At 38.9% G+C, this 21,417-nt stretch overlaps 1 protein-coding gene across 1 annotated transcript in view; it reads right to left on the reverse strand.

The window, feature by feature from the left end:
* Positions 1 to 253: 253 nt before the first annotated feature.
* The window catches only part of LOC145538615 (dynein light chain roadblock-type 1-like), a 518,123-nt gene continuing 496,959 nt past the window's right edge, over positions 254 to 21,417 (reverse strand). The window contains exon 24 of the mRNA XM_081570951.1: positions 254 to 614. The gene's annotated coding sequence lies outside the window, so the exon portion shown is untranslated. The remainder of the gene's footprint in view (positions 615 to 21,417) is intronic.

Genomic DNA, 21,417 nt, shown 5'->3' on the forward strand with positions numbered 1-21,417 from the left:
CCTTGGTTTCCTTTTGTGTAAGATTTCATAACATCTTGCTTCTAACTGAGTGGAGGATTAAAGGTGGTAGCATATGTGAAAGCTCTTAGCACTATCTCTGGTTGTGGTAGGTGCTTGCTGCATCTTGTGTTTCCTTGCTTGTGACTGGTCACCAAGGGAAGAACTCCGCACATCATTGGTGGCTGTCCCATGTTGTGCAGAGGAGTCAAAGGTGATGAATAACTACTTGCGTCTTTTCAGAAGTTCAAAAGGATTCACCAACCTCAAAATGTTTTAATTCATGATATCACCATGGGCCCTAAAGAAAATACTTCTTCCCCATCTCTATGTCCACCCATCTAACCCTTTTCTCTCAGTTCTGGAATCAGGTTGACCATGCTTCAGATGCTGGCAGTCCAGCTCCATGTAGTTTCTCAGGACCTCCCTCTGTCTTGATGCTTCTCTGCTGCAGAGTGGGCTGAAGCTGCAGAAACGGGCAAATGGGCAGGCAGCTGGGCAGAACTTGAATTTCACTCACCATCCTGTACCCCTCTGAAGGCAGGACTCGATGTTCACCCTGAATGGGCCTTAAACAGAATGCTCCGTTAATTCACAAAGTATTCACAGAGCTGTCCCTAGAAAGAATAAAATATCGTATATAGAAGCAGTCTAGAAATTATTGTAAAAAAGGGGGGGAGGCGTGTTACCTTTTCACCTCAATGTAACAAACTGTCCTCCCAGGCCACCCAGAGCTGGGTGTGGCACCCACTTCTGCAGACCTTTAGAAAATGGCTTTCCCTTCTCTGCTCTGCCACAGGTAGGAATGGTGGCGCTACTGATGAAGAACCTGCCTGCCAATGCAGGAGACATAAGAGATGCGGGTTCAATCCCTGGGTTGGGAAGATCCCCTGGAGGAGGGCATGGCACCCCTCTCCAATATTCTTGCCTGGAGAATCCCCATGGACAGAGGAGCCTAGTGGTTTACAGTCCATGGGGTCACAAAGAGTGAGACACGACTGAAGCATCTTAGGACTCAGATCTGCACTGTTCACCACCATTGCCCCTGGCATCTCACAGATTTCCTTCTTTCTGGGAGAAATATGGCATTTCAGATGTGACAGCTTCTCTCTCAAGCTATGTGCTTGCTCTGATGAGTGATATCACTAGGGCTCCCTCAAGGATGGCTCGTTATGAGCAAAAACTGCTCAGATAAATCAGGGTGATCTAATGGAGAGGAGTGGGGCTGGGGAGACTCTTTCGCCTACTCTCTACCAGACAAGCATTGCTAGGAGAATCATAGCAGAGCAGATTCCAGTGGAAGAGGGAAGCCAAGGCGTCCAAATGACAGAGCACAGAGTAGTGTCAGGGATACACCAAATCTGGTCTTTCTCTGCCTCACTGGAACAAAAAGCATCACCACCTGGTATTCTGTCAAGCAGGCTCCCTCAGCTCCTGCTGCCTCCACTCTTGCAACCACCAAGTTTATTTCCATAAGTTTATAGAAGTAAATCTTCTCTGCCTCCACCGAAGCTGCTTAGGATAAATGGTCTAACCAGGAAAGCAAGCAGGTATAACTACATTGCTGTAGTTGGGGCAGAGGGATGAAAGAAAGCAGATTCTAGCAATATTTAAGGCAAAACTTGAACAGTTGTAGCTGTCCACTACAATGGAGCCATCTGTCCAATAATGCATAAAAGTGAAAGTAAAAATGTCAGTCGCTCAGTTATGTCCGACTCTTTGTGACTCCATGGACTATAGACTGCCAGGCTGCTCTCTCCATGGGATTCTTCAAACAAAAAGACTGAAGTAGATCCCTTCTCCAGGGGATCTTCCTGACCCAGGGATTGAACCTGGGTCTCTCACGTTGCAGGCAGATTCTTTACCATCTGAGCCACCAGAGAAGCAATAACATAGTGAGATCCCCATCAATGAAGCTGTCCAACGGGGATCTGGCAGGGTCATTTATGAGAGCATTCCCCACTGGGTGGGAGGCTGGCCTAGATGGTCTCCAGTTTTAGGCATCTTCAGATCTTCTATGGGAAGGACAAACTACCCATATAAGGTGATACAGGGGGCAGAAAGCAGTGTACTCAACTCCAGTACTGTACTCAGCTCTGGCATACAGATGCACAGGGCTAGTGTTGGAGACTGTGCTAGAGCTCCCTCTATGTCTATCACCTTCTCTGATCTACTCAGTGGATTCTAGACAAGTTCCTATTTCCTCCTTTTGTGGAGAGGAATATTAAATGTTAGTGGCATTCTTGGGGAAGAGTTTTCCCTTGGACCCCCATTTTGCGGTTACTTGAAACCACATTTAGACAGAAAGAGAGGAGAAGTGACCAATTGTGCTGACTGCAGCCTCTTGACTCCTGTTTTATTCATGGATTCTACTGGAACTTGATGGCCTCTGCAGAGGTGCCCCAGTGATTCTCCCAGAGATCCATTCCCAAGAGACCACAGACATCCTCTAGAGAAACAGCAGAGAACAGTGGTTACCTCTGTGACTTTTGGCATCAGGAAGACATGGTTTTGGAGGCTACCATAACCACTTTACCAGTTGCCAGTCTTAGTATGACCTTGGTCAAGTTATTCCACTCTCTGAAGTTATTCCACTCTCTAAACCTGTTTCATCATCTGTAAACAATGGAAGCTAGTACCCACCTCATTGGGATTTTTGTGAATCCCTTGTCTATATTCAGTGCCTAGCACATCCTAGGTGTATAGTAAAAACTGGTTGTTATTATAGCATTACATTCTACTCACTTGGGCTTCCCAGGTAGCTCAGCAGTAGAGAATCTGCCTGCCAATGCAGGAGATGCAGGAGACAGGGATTCAATCCCTGGATTAGGAAGATCCCTTGGAGTAGGAAATGGCAACCTGCCTCAGTATTCTTGTCTGGGAAATCCCATGGACAGAGGAGCCTGGTGGACTCCAGTCCACCGGGTTACAAATAGTCAGACACAACTGAGCAACTGAGCACACATACATGCATTCTACTCACTAGCAGCTTCTATTTCCACATGTTCTGTTGTCCTGTCCCAAGTCTGTGCCCCCATCTTCAGCTAGATTCTGCTCTCCATTTCTTTCACTCCTGTCTTACATATTCAATGACATTATCTCAGCAATTCTTCCCCATTCTCTCCCTTGCATTACTGAATTTTTTCATTTTCTGCTGAAATAGCTCCATCAGCATACAAAACATTGCTTTATTGCTACTTTTCTCATCTTAAAAATACCCTTCTTGTGATCCTCACTGCCCTACCAGCCACCAACCTGGTGCCTCCCCTTGCAACAAAATCCTTGAAAGAATTATCTCTATTCACTTTCTTCAATTTCCCATTTACCATTCTCTCCTAAACACAATTCAATCAATCCTTTGGCCACACCAGACCATTGAAACTGATCTTATCACGGTCATTGATGATCTCTGCATTGCTGGACTTGTCTTCATTCAGCTGACCCTTAGTAGCTCTGACCCGGTTGACAACACTCTCCTCATTGATACATTTTCCGAGCGTGGCTTTCAGACCCCCACTCTCTCCTGATTTTCTGTCTGCCTCACTGGCCACACCTCAGGCTCCTTTGCTGGCCCTTTCTCCTTGCTTCTACTTAATGGAGGATCACAGGGCCCATTCCTTGAGCCCCCTCACCTCTATCTATTCTCATCTCTTGTGGCCTTCAGTCTTACAGCCTTAAATAACATCTGTATCCCATTAGCCCTCAAGTTTATATTTCTATTCCAGATCTCTCTTGTAAATTACCATCCCACTAACAGGCTAGCATCGTCAAGTTCCACTTGGAAATCTAACAGAAACATAAAAAGTATCATGTCCAACACCAGACCCCTTATGTTCCCTCCCAAATCTGTACTTTCTGGAGTCTTCTTCAGCTCAGTAAATGGCAATTCCACCCTTTAATTTACTCAGGTCAGAACTTTTGTCAAAATCCTTGATTCCACTCATTCATTTACATCATATATCCAAAGCATCAGGAAAAACTATACGGTCCACCTTTAAAAATATTGCTCGAATCTGGCCACTTGTCACCATTTATAAATAAAGCTACAGCCCTAAGTCACCACCACCTCTCACTCAAATTATTGCCATTGGCTCCTCACTTGCCTTGTAGCTTTCACCCCCTCTTCTGTCTAATCTCAACAAAGCAACAGGATAAAACTCTTAAAAACTAATTAGTCCATGTCAGTCTTCTGCTCAGTTTCCTCTGGCTTCCCATCCTACCAGGGGTAAAAAGTCCTACTATATTCTCTAGAGTCCTATGTGATCTGGATTCCTGTTGCATTCTTACCTCATTTATTCCCATCCTCTCCTGCCCCTCTCCATGCCAATCACCTCAACTTCTTGCTGCTATTTGAGTTCTCCCAGTACGTTTCTGCTTCAGGACCTTTGCACTGGCTCCACCTAGTACAGATGTGAGCACATCTAACTCCCTCAGTTCCTTTCAGTCTTTGCTCAAATATTCCTGTTCCTGAGACACTCCTCAACCACCTTAATTTCAAGCACAACACTCTACCCTCGTGCAAGACTTCCAATGGCCCTGACTCATGTCTACCTTTAAAAAAATTTTTATAGCACTTCTGTCTTTTAATATGCTATATAATTTACCTACTTTTTAAAAAAATAAATTTATTTATTTTAGTTGGGGGCTAATTACTTTACAATATTGTAGTGGTTTTTGCCATACATTGACATGAATCAGCCATGGGTTTACATGTGTTCCCCATTCTGAACCCCCCTCCCACCTCCCTCCCCATCCCATCCCTCTGGGTCATCCCATTGCCCCAGCCCTGAGCATTTGTCTCATGCATCGAACCTGGAATGGTGTTCTGTTTCACATATGATAATATACATGTTTCAATGCTATTCTCCCAGAACATCCCACCCTCATCTTCTCCCTCAGAGTCCATAAGACTGTTCTATGCATCTGTGTCTCTTATTCTGTCTCGCATATAGGGTTATAGTTACCATCTTTCAAATTCCATATATATGCATTAGTATACTGTATTGGTGTTTTTCTTAATGGGGCTTCCCTGGTGGCTTGAAGAGTAAAGAATCCGCGTGCAATGAAGGAGACTTGGGTTCAATCTTTGGGTTGAAGAGATCACTTGGAGAAAGGAATGATAACCCACTCCAGTATTCTTGCCTGAAGAATTCCATGGAGAGAGGAGCCTGTGGGCATGGGGTCAGAAAAATCTGTATCTAGTGTTTAATATTTGCCTTCCTCCCCTCTCTCCACAGCCTGCTTGCCTGTAAACACCATCAGGACAGGGGTCTATGAGTTTTTTATTTTTTTTTAATATTTATTTAGTTATTTACATGGCTGTGCTGGGTCTTAGTTGCAGTATGTGGGTTCTTTGATCTTCCTTGCAGCATGCTGGATCTTCAGTTGCAGCATGCAAACTCTTAGTTGTGGCATGTGTGATCTAATTTCTTGATCAGGGTTTGAACTCAGGCCCTCTGCATTGGGAGCATGGAGTCTTAGCCACTGGACCACCAGGGAAGTCCCTGGGGCTTTGCTTTCTTTATTGGTTTATTATCAAAGCATGAAACAGTGCCTGGAACAGAGTAAGCACTCAGCAAATCTCTGCTGAATGCAAGAATTAATTATTATTAAACCATTTCATTTTCCCCTCACAATAACACATTTAGACACAAACCAAACTCAGAGAACTATACGCAAGGGTCCATTTCCTCAGAGATCCTTGCAGGCGGCAAGGCGAAATCAGATTGTCAATACTGCTGTGTGACTAGCAGGTCTAAGGGGGTCAGCTATACCAGCCTGTATATTAGAAAGAGTCTGCACCATCCTCCTGGTAAGGATGGCTTCTCAGTCAATCAATCTGTGTAGCAACCACAATACTCACTGTGAGAAGACATGAGGAGTTAATACAAGGTCCCTGCTCAAAAGGCAACACTTAGCCACATAAAACAATAAGCAGACAATACCAGGCAGTATATCATCAAGTGCTAAATTGGGTGTTATTGAATCTAAGTGTTGCTAGAGTTCAGAAAGGGGAGAAATCAATGTGCTCTGAAGATGTGCCCAGAGCTCTGGGTCATCACTACTCATGGTCCTTGAGGACAGGGGCTATGTCATCTTTTTATTTTCCTTCTGTTTCTCTTTTTTTATTTCCTTTCTTGTCTACTTGCCTGCCTCCTTCCTTCCTTTATCTTCCTTTCCATAGACCTAGCACAGTGATGCGCCTGTAATAGGTACATAACAACTGTTTTCTTTGTATTTTCCCTAACTTCTCTATGAAAGGATTTAAAATGGCTTATAAGGATATAAACTAAATAAACAAACAAGCTTAAAAAGAAGGTGACAAAGAAAAACAAAACAAGGCAAGAGTCATAAAGCTGGACCAAGAAAAGAGGAAAATACTCTTAAAATACAAGCCATAAAAGACCTTGCCTTTGCGCTAGGTGAACCACTAATTTGGCCACAAGCTTTCACACAAACTATTTGAAAAGGACAATCTGATCAATTACACAATTTACAGTATCCTTATGACAAAAACAGATGAATTGTTCAGCAGATACTAAACTATTCCAGATCCCTAAGAAATACTGTGTATTTCTCCCTAAAGTCCTCAGGGAATAGACATGTTATAATGTAATAAACAGTATCCTCGAGGAGCTTCTTTGTGTAGACTCAACCATGAGTGTCACAGTGCTGTGTATTATACACGTATTTTCAACTCTGTGGGAGTATTTTTATTTTGTTAAACTTAAGGTCATGGACAATCCTTACATTTAATTGTGGCCTATGTCCATAAATTTAACAAGGTAAAGGGGAGTAGGGAAAATTTAAGAAAGAGATTTTAATTTAATTAAAATTAAAAGCGTTTGCACAACAAAGGAAACTATAAGCAAGGTGAAAAGACAGCCTTCAGAATGGGAGAAAATAATAGCAAATGAAGCAACAGACAAACAATTAATCTCAAAAATATACAAGCAACTTCTGCAGCTGAATTCCAGAAAAATAAACGACCCAATCAAAAAATGGGCCAAAGAACTAAACAGACATTTCTCCAAAGAAGACATACAGATGGCTAACAAACACATGAAAAGATGCTCAACATCACTCATTATTAGAGAAATGCAAATCAAAACCACAATGAGGTATCATTTCACACCAGTCAGAATGGCTGCTATCCAAAAGTCTACAAGCAATAAATGCTGGAGAGGGTGTGGAGAAAAGGGAACCCTCTTACACTGTTGGTGGGAACGCAAACTAGTACAGCCACTATGGAGAACAGTGTGGAGATTCCTTAAAAAACTGGGAATAGAACTGCCATATGACCCAGCAATCCCACTGCTGGGCATATACACCGAGGAAACCAGAATTGAAAGAGACGCGTGTACCCCAATGTTCATCGCAGCACTGTTTACAATAGCCAGGACATGGAAGCAACCTAGATGTCCATCAGCAGACGAATGGATAAGGAAGCTGTGGTACATATACACAATGGAATATTACTCAGCCATTAAAAAAATACATTTGAATCGGTTCTACTGAGATGGATGAAACTGGAGCCCATTATACAGAGAGAAGTAAGCCAGAAAGAAAAACACCAATACAGTATACTAATGCATATATATGGAATTTGAAAGATGGTAACGATAACCCTATATGCGAGACAGAATAAGAGACACAGATGCATAGAACAATTTTATGGACTCTGAGGGAGAAGGTGAGGGTGGGACGTTCTAGGAGAAAAGCATTGAAACATGTATATTATCGTATGTGAAACAGAACACCATTCCATGTTCGATGCATGAGACAAGGGCTCAGGGCCGGGGCAATGGGATGACCCAGAGGGATGGGATGGGGAGGGAGGTGGGTGGGGGGTCCAGGGAGGGGAACACATGTAAACCCATGGCTGATTCATGTCAATGTATGGCAAAAACTATTACAATATTGTAAAGTAATTAGCCCCCAACTAAAATAAATAAATTTATATAAAAAAATAAATAAAATAAAATGAAAGAATTCTAAAAAAAAAAAAAGAAAGAGATTGCTTTTAAAACTTTATAGTCTATAACCACTCTGCACGTGTGTGCATGTCACACACACACATAAAGTCTTCAACCAAACTAGAAATAATCTTATCATGTCTTGCACACACTACTTTTTATATTGAATGCTGTCTGTACTTCCTAGATTTCTCCTTCTAGATTTTAAGTTCATCAAGTTCAAATGTGAAATGGCATCTTGTGTTATCTTTATATCCCTCACAGCAACTGGCATTTTGTCATGTTCTAAATGAATATATTTTTTACTCAATAGATTAATTTTTACATATTTTTTACTCAATAGATTAATTTTCTGCTATGTCTTAGATACTGTTTCAGCAATGAACAGCATCTGAAATATCTTACCCTCAGTGGGATTTACAATGAAGGAAGCGATTGAGACAACACAGACAAGAACAGATACAAGTTATTAAATTGCATAGTATATAAGAAAGTACAACTTGTTCTGAAAAAAATAAATAATGGAGTAGGACAAGAGGGATTTGCAGTGTGTGTGTGTATGTATGCGTGTGTTCGTGTAGGTGTACTTGGTAGTATTAACTAGGGTAGTCAGGGTGGACCTCATTAAGAAGATGAAACTTAAGCATAGGGTTAAAGAAGATAAGAAAGCTAGCTAAGCAGATATCTGGGGGAATAATATCTTAAGCGGGCTTCCCTCGTAGCTCAGTCAGTAAAGAGTCTGCCTGCAATGCAGGAGACCTGGGTTCGATTCCTGGGTTGAGAAGATCCCCTGGAGAAGGAAATGGCAACCCACTCCAGTATTCTTGCCTGGAGGATCCCATGGAGCCTGGCAGACTACAGTCTATGGGGTTGCAAGAGTCGGACATGACTGAGTGACTAAGCACACACACAATATCTTAGGCAGAATAAACAACTAACATTCCAAAACAGGATATATAATATATATATATATATATATATATATTCATATGAATATATAGGAATCTACTGAGTGTATGTATATATATATATACATTCTTTGTTAGGTATGATCTAACAAATAACCCTCCTGCAATGCAGGAGACACAGGAGATGTGGGTTCGATCTCTGAGTTAGGAAGAGCCCCTGGAGAAGAAAGTGGAACTCACTCCAGTATTCTTGCCTGAGAAATCTCATGGACAGGGGAGCCTGGTGGGCTACAGTCCATGGAGTCACAAGAGTCAGTCATGACTGAGTGACTAAGCACAACTCCCAAATAATCATGACTTATTGGAATTATTGTTCAGGATAACAGTATATAGAGAGGTATAAGGCACATAGAAAGACAAATATGGTATAACAGAAGTTCTTACATTTTCTGTGATAACAATGTGTTGTTTAAAAAGCAGAAGTATGTATTTTCAATGAAGTAATATTGTTGTGATGGCCAGATTGGAAGGAAAATGCCTTAGTCAAAATAGGCTAAGTAAGCTTCCTGCAGTAACAAACTCTGAAATCTCACTGGCTGAGTGCAAAATGATTTAGGTCCCATTCTGAAATGAGTCTATATTATGACAGCTGTTCTCATAGGGGATAAACCTTGCCAAGATCATAATCAATAACAATATCTGGAAAGCTTTGCTTTAGGCCCTCCCTGAATCTTAAGGAGTTAATAAAGTGTTTGTTAAAAAATGATTAAACTCATACTCTTCAATAAGAACTCTATGTGCACTCTGTGTGTGTGTGTGTGTGTGTGTGTGTGTGTGTGTGCTCAGTCGCTCAGTCATGTCCAACTCTTTGCCACCCCATGGACTGTAGCCCACCAGGCTCCTCTGTCCATGGGATTTCCTAGGTAAGAATCCTGGAGTGGGTTGCTGTGCCCTCCTCCAGGGGATTTTCCCAACCCAGGGATTGAACCCACATCTCCTGCATTGGTACTAGTGCCACTAGTGCCACCTGGGAAGCCCATTACCCATTTATTTAATAAAATTACATAAAGCTAACTGCATATATTCTACAAGGAACTTCTGTATGTTTGTATGTTAGAAATGGTCTGATACAGACTTTAATTTTTTTATCACTAAGGATTCATGGAAAATTTTATCAATATATACTTGAGAGAAAATCTCCTTGCATTTCCTTCTGATATTTCTGTGACCTATTTGTTTTGACTTGTATTGGTCTGAATCCCTATGTTTAGTTTTTAAATCAGATTTATTTATGTTAAATTCAGATATCTTTTAGCATCTGTCCATAATTGTTCAAGGCTTGAGTCAGTTCAGTTCAGTTCAGTTGCTCAGTCGTGTCCGACTCTTTGAGACCCCATGAACCGCAGCATGCCAGGCCTCCCTGTCCATCACCAACTCCCAGAGTCCACCCAAACCCATGTCCATTGAATTGGTGATGCCTTCCAACCATTTCATCCTCTGTCGTCCCCTTCTCCTCCCACCTTCAATTTTTCCCAGCATCAGGGTCTTATCAAGTGAGTCAGTTCTTCGCATCATGTGGCCAAAGTATTTGAGTTTCAGCTTCAACTTCAGTCCTTCCAAAGAATATTCAGGACTGATTTCCTTTAGGATGGACTGATTGGATCTTCTTGCAGTCCAAGAGACTCTCAAGAGTCTTCTCTTGACTAGTAAGGCTTGAATAGTAAATGACAGAAAGAAATAATGTGTTTGGAAAAAGTTATACAAAGATGATGGCCTGTTTTGTTTTGCTTCATTTTCTGTTTGTATGGTTTTATAGGTTTCCATATTTATATACCCTCTGCCTGTTTCTTCTGGTCTTGAACCCTGAAAAATGCACTCAACCTTATGGATCAGGGATAGAAAAAGACTTACAAGCTTGTTGTTGTTGTTCAGTTGCTAAATCATGTCTGATTCTTTGCTACCCCCATGGACTGCAGTAGGCCAGGCTCCTCTGTCCTTCATTATCTTGTGGAGTTTGCTCAAATTTATGTCATTGAGTCAGTGATGCTATCTAATCATCTTGCCCTCTGCCACCCTCTTCTCTTTTTGCCTTCAATATTTCCCAGCATCAGTGTCTTTTCCAATGAGTTGGCTCTTCCTATCAGGTGGCCAAAGTATTGGAGCTTCAGTTTCAGCATCAGTCCTTCCAGTGAATATTCAGAATTGATTTCTTTTATCATTGACTGGTTTGATCTCCTGCTGTCCAAGGGACTCTCAAGAGTCTTCTCCAGCACCACAGTTCAGAAGCATCAATTCTTCAGCACTCAGCCTTCTTTATGGTCCAGCTCTTACATCCATACATGACTACTGGAAAAACCATAGCTTTGACTAGACGGATCTTTGTCAGAAAGTGATATCTCTGCTTTTTAATATATTGTCTAGGTTTGTCATAGCTTTCCTTTCAAGGAGCAAGTGTCTTTGAATTTCATGCCTGCAATCACTGTCTGCAGTGATTTAGAAAGGATAAATTCCAAATAGGGGATGAGACTCACTCATTGCATAAAATATGGATTTGGACTCTGGTAGAGTTCAAGATTCCTCTCCACTTGTGTTTTTTAAGTGTTCTAGAGTTATAATTTTAGGTTGTAATGACTTTAAAACTTTGGGCACACCAAAGACTTTTAGAATAACACAGCTGTGGAAACGCTGAAAGAGATGTGTTAGTTCTGGAAGGTTGCCCAAGCTTCAGCTGCTGGAGAACGGATCCATCCAGATGGAATTCCTGGAGGTTCAGAAAGATATAAATAAAAAGAACCAGAAACAAAAAGAATTTGGTCCATTTATAGTGAGACTGTAAGATGATTTTTAAAAGCAATTTAAATTTGTTTTAATCAAAATAGAAGGTTGAGTTGTTTTATCTGAGTTCAGTTAGGTCGTTGCATTTGATTAGAGAATCATCCATTTTAGTAAGATTTTCTAACTAGATAACACAGAGTTGAAAATTGTATCCTTTTGAGTTTCAAGAAATATTCTTAGGATTTCATGCTGTATCTTAAGCCTTTTGTATTTAATCTCATTTTTTCTTGTTTATTATACTTGTCAACTATTTATCAGATAAGTTTTAAAAGGCTCTTGGATTTTTATTTCAAATTTCTAGTGCTTTTTCAATTTCTAATTCATTACTTAGAGACTAAACAATAACAACAGAATTCCTGTTCTGTCATTTTTTATAATTTCTGATTTTTTTCTATTGTTTTGGTTATTTTTCTAATTTCTTGAATACTTAATTTTAAAAGATGATTCTTTTTAATTTATTAAAAGCCACGAAATTTTAATTTACCTTTATTATTTGGCAATTAGAAAATATGAACAGAAAATGCCTCTTTCAAGAACTTTTAGTTTTCTTTGTGATCTAAGGTATAATGAATTTTTTATAAACATGTCATGGTTACTTGGGAAAAACATATATTCTCTCAAGTTACACATTTTGATATTCATCTATAAAATTAACCTTACTTGTTACATTATTCAATCCTCTCTACCTCCATTTGTTCTAGTCAGTTTAATCTAGTAAAGACTGAGAGAGCTATGCTAAAGTCTCCCTTTTTGTGTGATGCAATTATTCATGAATGTCAAAGCCATTTAAAAAAAGCTTTTATTGGCATATAGTTGATTTACAGTGTTGTGTTATCTTCGGGTATACAGCAAAATGAATCAATTTTGTGTGTGTGTGTATATAAATATATATATATATATATATATATATATATATATATATATATCCATTCTTTTTCAGATTATTTTCCCATATAGGTTATTTACAAATGTTGATTACAGTTACCTGTGCTATACAGTAAGTCTTTGTTAGTTGTCTATTTTATAAATAGCACTATATGTATGCTAATTTCAATATCTTAATTTATCACTTCCCTTCCCTCATAATTTATCACATTTCCCCTTTAGTAACCATAAATTTATTTTGAGATCTGTGAGTCTCTTTCTGTTTTATAAATAAGCTCATTTGTATCATTTTTTATTAGAGTCCACACATAAGTAATATCATATGTTACTTGTCTTTCTCTGTCTGCTTTATTTCAATTAATATGATATTTAAACATAAATATTAATGATTATTATATCTTTGTTATGAAGAATGACCTCACTCTCCTTTGAACAGCTTTTTGTCTTGAATTCATAGGACCATCTCTTCCTCATTTGTATTTACATGATAAATCACTATACATTCTTTTGTTTTCAAAGTTTTATGTAATTTTGCTGTACTTTTACGTAACTAAGACTATCTCATTGGGCTCTACAGTTTTGTTTTTTGTGGTGTTTTAACACAGTCTATAAACCCTGGCATTTTAATGTGGATGTTTAACATTATTGAAATCTTTAAATAATATTTTTGTTTTGAGACAATTTCAGACTTACAGGAACATTGTGAAGACAGTGCAAATGTCCACTTTTCCTACTCAGTCTCCCTATCATTTACATCTTACATTAGTATGAAGTGAAGTGTCAGTTGCTCAGTCATGTCTGACTCTGTGACCACTTGGACTGTGGCCCGCCAGGCTCCTCTGTCCATGGGATTTCCCAGGCAAGAACACGGGAGAGGGTTTCCGTTCTCTTCTCCAAGGGATCTTCCCCACCCAGGGATCAAACCCAAGTCTCCTGCATTGCAGGTGGATTCTTTACCATCTGAGCCACCAGGAAAGCCCTTTCATTAGTATAACACATAACTAATTAGCCAATATTGGTATATCATTGTTAAATTAAGTCCAATTTTTCTCAGATTTCCTTAGTTTTATGTCCTGACTGTTTTTTTCTGTTCTATGTCTCATCTAAGATATCACATTATATTAAACTGTCATGTCTTCTTTAGCTTTTCTTGGTTGTGATAGTGTCTCAGACTTTCCTTGTTTTTGGTGGCACTGATCATTTTGAGGACTACTGGTCAAATATATAGCAGAGTGTTTCTCAGTTGGGATTTGTTTGATGGCTTTTTTTTCTGAAATTATGGGCTTTAGGGAGAAAGGGCACAAAATTAAAATCCCATTCTCACCACATTATGTCAAGGTTTCATACTATTAACTTGGCTTATCACTGTTGATATTAACTTTGATTATCTGATTTGTCAGCTTTCTCCACTGTAAAGTTACTCTTTGACTTCCTTCTCCATCCTGAACTCTTTGTCTTGTTTTTTAATATATATATATATATAAAATTTGGCTGTCAAGTCTTAGTTGCAGTATGCGAGATCTTTAGTTGAGGCATGAACACTCTCAGTTGCAGCATGTGGGATCTAGCTCTCTTACCACGGATTGAAACTGGGCCCTCTGCATTGGGAGCCCAGAGTCTTAGCCACTGGGCCACTAGGGAATCCTCTCAGTATTGTAGTCTTTAGAAGTAAGTCTCTATGTGCAGCCTACTCTTAAGGGGGATCAGATATGCTTCACTTCCTTCAGGGTGGAATATTTACCTAAACTATTTGGAATTCAGAACAGGTGACTTGCCTCTTCTCACCCCTTTATTTATTCAGCTTTTTTTTTTCACATTGGTATGAACTCAGATTATTTTATAATTCACATTAAATTCAATGGTATCATGTTTATTTTGTTACTGTAATCATTTCAGTTTTGTCTGTTTAGAGTTCTTTCAGATGGCTCATGTGTCCCTTTGACAAACCGCTATCACTATTTTGTTTGTTTACTACTTTAGCACTTTCTCACTTTCAGATATATTAAGATGCTTTTGACATAAATCAGATCCTATAATTTATTTTTTTATAAATCCTTCATCTAGTTTTGCTCCTCTAACTTCTGAAATTCTCCTTATTTATGTGGCTCCTATGTAAAAAGCATGGATCTAAAAGTCCATAGATATGACAGCTACATTTTTCAACAAAAATGAGATTACCCTGATGACCAACAGCTCAAATTTGAATCATTTAACAAAATATAGCTAATTAAAATGCTCTGACCAAAAAGTAATTGATCATAAATTTAAATTTTTTGAACTGATCGTAACAGTATTTTTTTTTTTATTTTCAGTTTGATAAGAGTACTTGTTGGTCAGAATAAGAATTACCATATTTCTGTGTATGTATGTGCTCTTTGCAACCCCATGGACTGTAGCCCTCCAGGCTCCTCTGTCCATGGAATTCTCCAGGCAAGAATACTGGAGTGGGTTGCCATTCCTTCTCCAGGAGATCTTCCTGACCCAGGAATTGAACCTGAGTCTCCTGCATCTCCTGCATTGGCAGTTGGATTCTTTACCACTGAGCCACCTAGGAAGCCGTAATGATAGTTTTAAGAGAGTTTAAAACAAATCTAGAGCAAATAAAGAAATAAAATAAGCCATTGAACTGGTACTATTTCAAATAGTCATACAAGTATTTAATATATATTTATTCTATTTATGTTTTTTATACATGTGAAGTGTTTATCTGTCAGTTATAAATATATAAATACATTTTAAATTATTAAAGTGAATTTAATTAGTTTTGTAGTCGATGTTTAATCTTTTTAAGAAAAATCGAATTTCTAAGTCTTGCTTTACAAAGAAGATACTCCAGACTCATCTTATATATTTCATGCCCTAGTTCTAAAATCAACCATTTCTTAAGGAGCCCTGCTTCTTTTTACTGGAGCATGCTATTAAAATCCAAGAACTGGATTCTAGACCCTCTAATCAGACAGGAAAGGAAATATATATCATTTATTTATTTTTAACTTAAATTCTGAAATAATTATAGATTCACAGGAAGTTGCAAAAACAGCATCTAGGGTCCCTTGAATTCTTTGCCCAGCTTGCTTCAACTTCTATAACTGCCAACATCTGTAACTATAGTACAAGCTAATCTGTGACTAAGTAGACTACCAACTGTATTCAGATTTTACTGGTATATTTCAAGGACGCATTTGCGTGTATATACAATTCCGTGCAATTTGATCCCATATGTAGGCTTGTAGAACCACCACCACAATCAAGATATAGACCTGTTTTCTCACCCAAAGCAACTCCCTTGTACTATCCAATTATAGTCATAGCCACCACCACCCCCAACCTTGTCCTTGTTTCAGCACAGCCACTGATCTGTCCTCTATTTACATAGTTTTGTCATTTTGAGGATGTTATATTTAGAATCATGCAATGTTAATCTTTTCAGATTGGCTTTTTCATTAAGCATCATACCTTTAAGATCTTTCCAAGTTCATGACCTACTTATTTCTTGTTTGTTGTGGTGTAGTATTCCATGGCAAAGGTATACCAAGTTTGTTTAACCATTCATCCACCAAAGGATATTGGATTGTTTCCAGTTTGGGGCTATTGCAAATAAAGCTGCTATGTATATTCACATACAGGTTTTTGTGAGCACAAGTCTTCATTTCTCTGGGATAAATGTCTAAGAATTTAATTACTGAGGTCATATTATAAGTGCATGTTTGGTTTTATAAGCAACTACCCAAATATAGTCCAGAGTAGTTGTATCATGTTACATTTCCATCAGCAATTCATACCAGATCTACCTTTTCCACATCCTTTTCAGCATTTTATCTTATCTTTAAAAATGTTTTAGCCATTCTACTGGGTGCATAGTGATATATCATTGTGGTTTTCGTCTGTTTTTCTCTAATGGCTTATAATATTGAACATTTTTTCAAGTCCTTATTTGCCATTCACCTCTTCTTTCATGTTTTTAGTTTTTGGCTTTCTACTATTGAGTTTTGAGTGTTCTTTATATATATTCTAGATAGAACTCCATTGTTAGATGAGTAATTTGGTAATATTTTCTCCCAATCTGTTGTTTGCTATTTTTATTCTCTTAACAAGGCATTTCATGGAGCAAAACCTTTTTATTTGAAGAGGTCTAATTTGTCCCTCTTTAATGGAAATTTTTGGTGTACTGTTAAAGAATTTACCTAGGCCTAAGTCTTGAAGATTGTCTCCTATGTTTTACTCTAGCATAAGATTTTGTGCCTTACATGTAAATTTGTGATTGTTGGTATTTATTTTAAAGACTGACATATTTTACTATCTACTGTCATCTTACGTTGTGCTTTATTCCTTACAGGTGTTTTTTTGATATTTTTTTCCTCCTTTTTTTCTCCTCTTATGATTTAGCTAATATACACATTATATTTAGGCTATACAATTTCAATCTGTAAAATAATTGACTCTATTTTCATAATTATCAATGCTAATGAAGAAACTAAATCTAATAACTTTGATTTATATTTAAAATTTAGACCTGGTGGCTCAGATGGTAAAGAATCTGCCTGCAATGAGGGAGACCCAGATTCAATCCTTGGGTGGAGAAATCCCCTAGATAAGGGCATGGCAACTCACTCCAGTATTCTTGTCTGGAGAATTCCATGGACAGAGGAGCCTGGTAGACTACAGTCCATGAGGTCCCTAAGAGTGGACATGACTGAGTGACTAACACTTTCACTTACATTTAAAATTTAGTCTGCTCCTAATTTTTTCTTTCCTCACAAAATTATTATTCATATTATGTGTCTTCTCTTGTAAAAATATCCTTTTTGACATTTGCATCACCCTTTGCAACTATAACAATTAATTTTATAATTCTATATTTAATTAATTTTATTGATCATTAGTAATTCTATTTTAAACAACTATCATTTTAATTGTTTCATTCATTTCCATCATTATTATTCATTATATCTTCAATTCTCTGAGTAGTTTTAATTCACAAGAGATAAACTGGTGGTTAAATTTCTGAACCACATCTAAAAATAAATTTTTCTGACTCTCATATGTGAATGCTAACTCCTGAGGATATGAGATTCTTAGGGCTCCATTTTTTCTTATGTTTTGTTCTTAGTTTTAATATTCTGGAGACATTCTATGATTTTTTGATATTTGGTGATGTGGAAGAGAAAACTGAGGATATGTGAAGAGTGTCAGATGAGAAATCTTAAGTAAACGAGAGCCGAGGGCACTGAAAGGAAAGGAAGCAGCAAGTTCCAGGAAGGAAAACTAAATCAATAATTAAATGTTGCCCCAAAGGTCAAGTAGGTTGATCACTGAGAAAAGTTATCGGATTTGCAATTAGAAAATAATTTTAACCTTTAAAAGAACAATCTCATGGAAATGCTGAAGGGGGATGCCTATTTCTGAGCTCTGGGAAGAGCTTTAGAGATCATCTTGTTCAAAGTCTTCTGTTAATGTCCAGGAGGTCAGGGAAATGACTCATCAAGGTTGTTAATAGACAACAGAGCCTGACTCCTGCTTCAGTGCTGTTTGTATCTATAACAAGACCTGAAGTGAAGGAATGAAGCCTACAGAAAAGAAGCAGATGGAATCATCCAGTAGAAAGAAAGAAGCAGCAACAAAGAGCTATTAAAAGGGGTATCCAATAGACATGGATCTCTGAAAGAGTTGGGTAAAGCAATATGAGAAAAAGAGAGAGGGAGAGAATGAATATGTGAGATGTTCACGTCTTCTAGACTTTATACCAGAGACAAAAAGTCAAAAGGCTCCAAAGAACTCATTTATCCAAGATGAAAACAGAGGCTAAACAGTTGCTTTGCTAGAATTGGAAGACCAGGAAAGGAACATGAAAATAGGCTGTATCTAGAAAAGGCCACTTCTTCTGGAAGCAGAGGCACCACTGAGAGGTCTCAAGCAGAGTTGAGTTGATAGAGCTGCTTCATTACATTCATTTCATTTCTCCATTGCATGCAGCAGATATCCTAAAACTCCTTCTGGCATCAAAGTCAAGCAATGCACCTAAATCCTGTGCACTGACCACAGTGGGACATTGGAAGAAGGCAAGTTCTATGTAAGTAATCAGAGTGAAAATAGGGCCAAAAAAGACAAAGTGCCTTCAGTAGAATATATATATATATATATATATGGGCTTCCCTTGTGGCTCAGTTGGTAAAAAATCCACCTGCAGTGCGGGAGACCTGGGTTCGATCCCTGGGTTGGGAAGATCCCCTAGAGAAGGGAAAGGCTACTCACTCCAGTATTCTGGCCTGGAGAATTCCATGAACTGTATAGTCCATGGGGTTGCAGAGTCAGACATGACTGAACAATTTTCACTTTCATATATATATAGTTATATATATATATATATATATATATATATATATAGTTGTTTATATATATAGTTGTTTAGTAGCTAAGTCATGTCTGACTCTTTTGCAACCCCATGGTCTATAGCCCACCAGGCTCCTCTGTCCATGGGATCTCCCAGGCAAGAAGACTGGAATGGGTTGACATTTCCTTCTCCAGTGGATTTTCCCAACCCAGGGATTGGACCCAAGTCTCCAGCATTGGCAAGCAAATTCTTTACCACTGAGCCACCTGGGAAGCACATATATATATATATATATATATATATATATATATATATATATATATATATATATTCAGATGCAGTGAAACACAGAACTAAACTCACTCCAGCTAGAGTAGATAACTTATGTTAGGTATTTGTTGTTGTTATTTTTAGTGGCTAAGTCATGTCCAACTCTTTGCAACCCCATAGACTGTAGCCCACTTGGCCCCTCTGTGGATGAAATTTCCCAGGCAAGAATATTGGAGTGGATTGCCATTTCCTTCTCCAAATCTACTGATATTTTACAGTTTAATTTTCCCATTTTATATTATGCTTAATTTTATATAACATCTTAAATTCCACTGAAGGTAGAAAAGCTAAATCCCCTCCCTCCACCCCCCACATGCACATCAATAAAAGTGGAAGCATGAAAGTACGTCAGACCAAAGAAGCGTGGCTCTTATCAGTGCAGAGCCTTTGACAATGATGGATCTGGTGCTGTCCTGCAGGCCACAGAGGGGCTGGGGTCAGAGATCTTCTTGGCTGGATCCCCAGCAGCTCCAGTTTTGAGCTGCTCTAAGCCAGTTAGTAAGCAAACTGGGACTGCTAGCCATTAACATTTCTCAGTTTTGTGCAGCGTACTGTAATTTATCCCTGTCATTTAGACCCAGGCCATGGTCTTTAGGTTATTTCTGAGATCTTATTGCATTTTTTATTCATAGAGAAGTAAGATTTAGGTATCGAAGATCAATAAGAGCCTCCATCATGCTTACATTATTAATAAGAAAGATGTTGTATGAAGACAGACTGGTGTATTGGTTTTGCTCAGCCGCTGGACTCATTTTAGACAGGTAGGACACTCTGCTTGCATTTCACTCTGTCTATTCCTTCCTCCAGTCCCTGTGTACTAGTCATACCTCTGGGAGTGTGGTCTCTGGTACTGGCATGTCATTTCACACCTGCTTTGGTCCAGCCAGACATCAAAGAAGGGAAGAAATCTAATTACTGGAAGAGGTCTTGAGAAGCAAAGATGTCTAGGGTTTCTTTGCTGCCCTGGATTCCTGTTGCGGTGCAGGCTGTCTTGGCTCAGTCAACATCAACACTATCAACAAGAACAATAATGCTAGGTGAATGCTTTTCCATTCACAAAGCCCTTTTCCCCTATACATTGAAAGCCAGGATTTCCTCTTCCAAATCCATTATTGTCCAGCACCAACAGCTGCAGCTTAATATTTATGCTTCTCTCACACTGTAAGTTGTCTTAATGTGCTAATTACTCTAGTGTTCTGTACAACTCAAGGCAAGATTTTGCTTTTTCTTTTCCTCTAGCACTTTCCAGAGAAAGTGGAGAAAAACCTCAGGCGCAGAGAATGAACAGTGTTCCTTGAGGAAGAAGGGGAAGAACCAAGGAAAACTGTGACTTCTGTGCTCCTCAATTTGCTTGTCAAGCAGCAGAACTGACTCTGCTGTTGTCTTGTAATGACCTGACTCTACAGTTGAGTGAAATCCTTCAGAATTGTCTACAAATCTCTCATCAGCCTGGGACCAAGTCCAGCCAGGGAATAACTTTCCCAGTCTTCTTTTTAATTACATTTATAAATATATTTTTATTGCAGTATACTTGCTTTACAATGTTGTGTTAGTATGTGAATTAGCTATATGTATACGTACACTCCCTCCCTCATGACCCTCCCTCCCTCCCACCCCCCACATCTCACCCTTCATGTCATCACAGAGCACTGAGTTGACCTCCTTGTGCTACGTAACAGCTTCCCACTAGCTATCTATTTTACACATGATAGTGTATATACGTCAATGCTATTATCTCAATTTCTCCCACCATCTTCTCCTCTTCCACATATTCACAAGTTTGTTCCCTACATCTGCATCTCTATTCCTGCCTTGCAAATAGATCTCCTTCTTAGTCACCAGAGAGTGTGCTCCCTGCCCGTGCAGACCTCGGTGAGGGGAACCCAATCTCTCTGTAGATTTTGAGCCCATGAGGACAGGGAAGAGTCCTTGTGTGACTTTGGACCTTTCAAGTCCAGCAAATGGTGCATAGTCAACATCCACTAAGAGTCTGTCAACTGAACTGAATGCGAACAACAAAAATAAACCCAGGATGGAGATCAAGCCAACCTGTCCTTCTCAAGCTGCCTCCATAGAGTCTATCACAGTGCTGTTAATAGATACATAGATGTTCTATGAACCATAACTCCTAAATATAATCATTTTAGTGCTTATC

Source organism: Giraffa tippelskirchi, chromosome 1 (genome assembly GCF_054371585.1).
Source record: "Giraffa tippelskirchi isolate mGirTip1 chromosome 1, T2T-mGirTip1v1.2.pri, whole genome shotgun sequence".
Taxonomy (NCBI): Eukaryota; Metazoa; Chordata; class Mammalia; order Artiodactyla; family Giraffidae; genus Giraffa; species Giraffa tippelskirchi.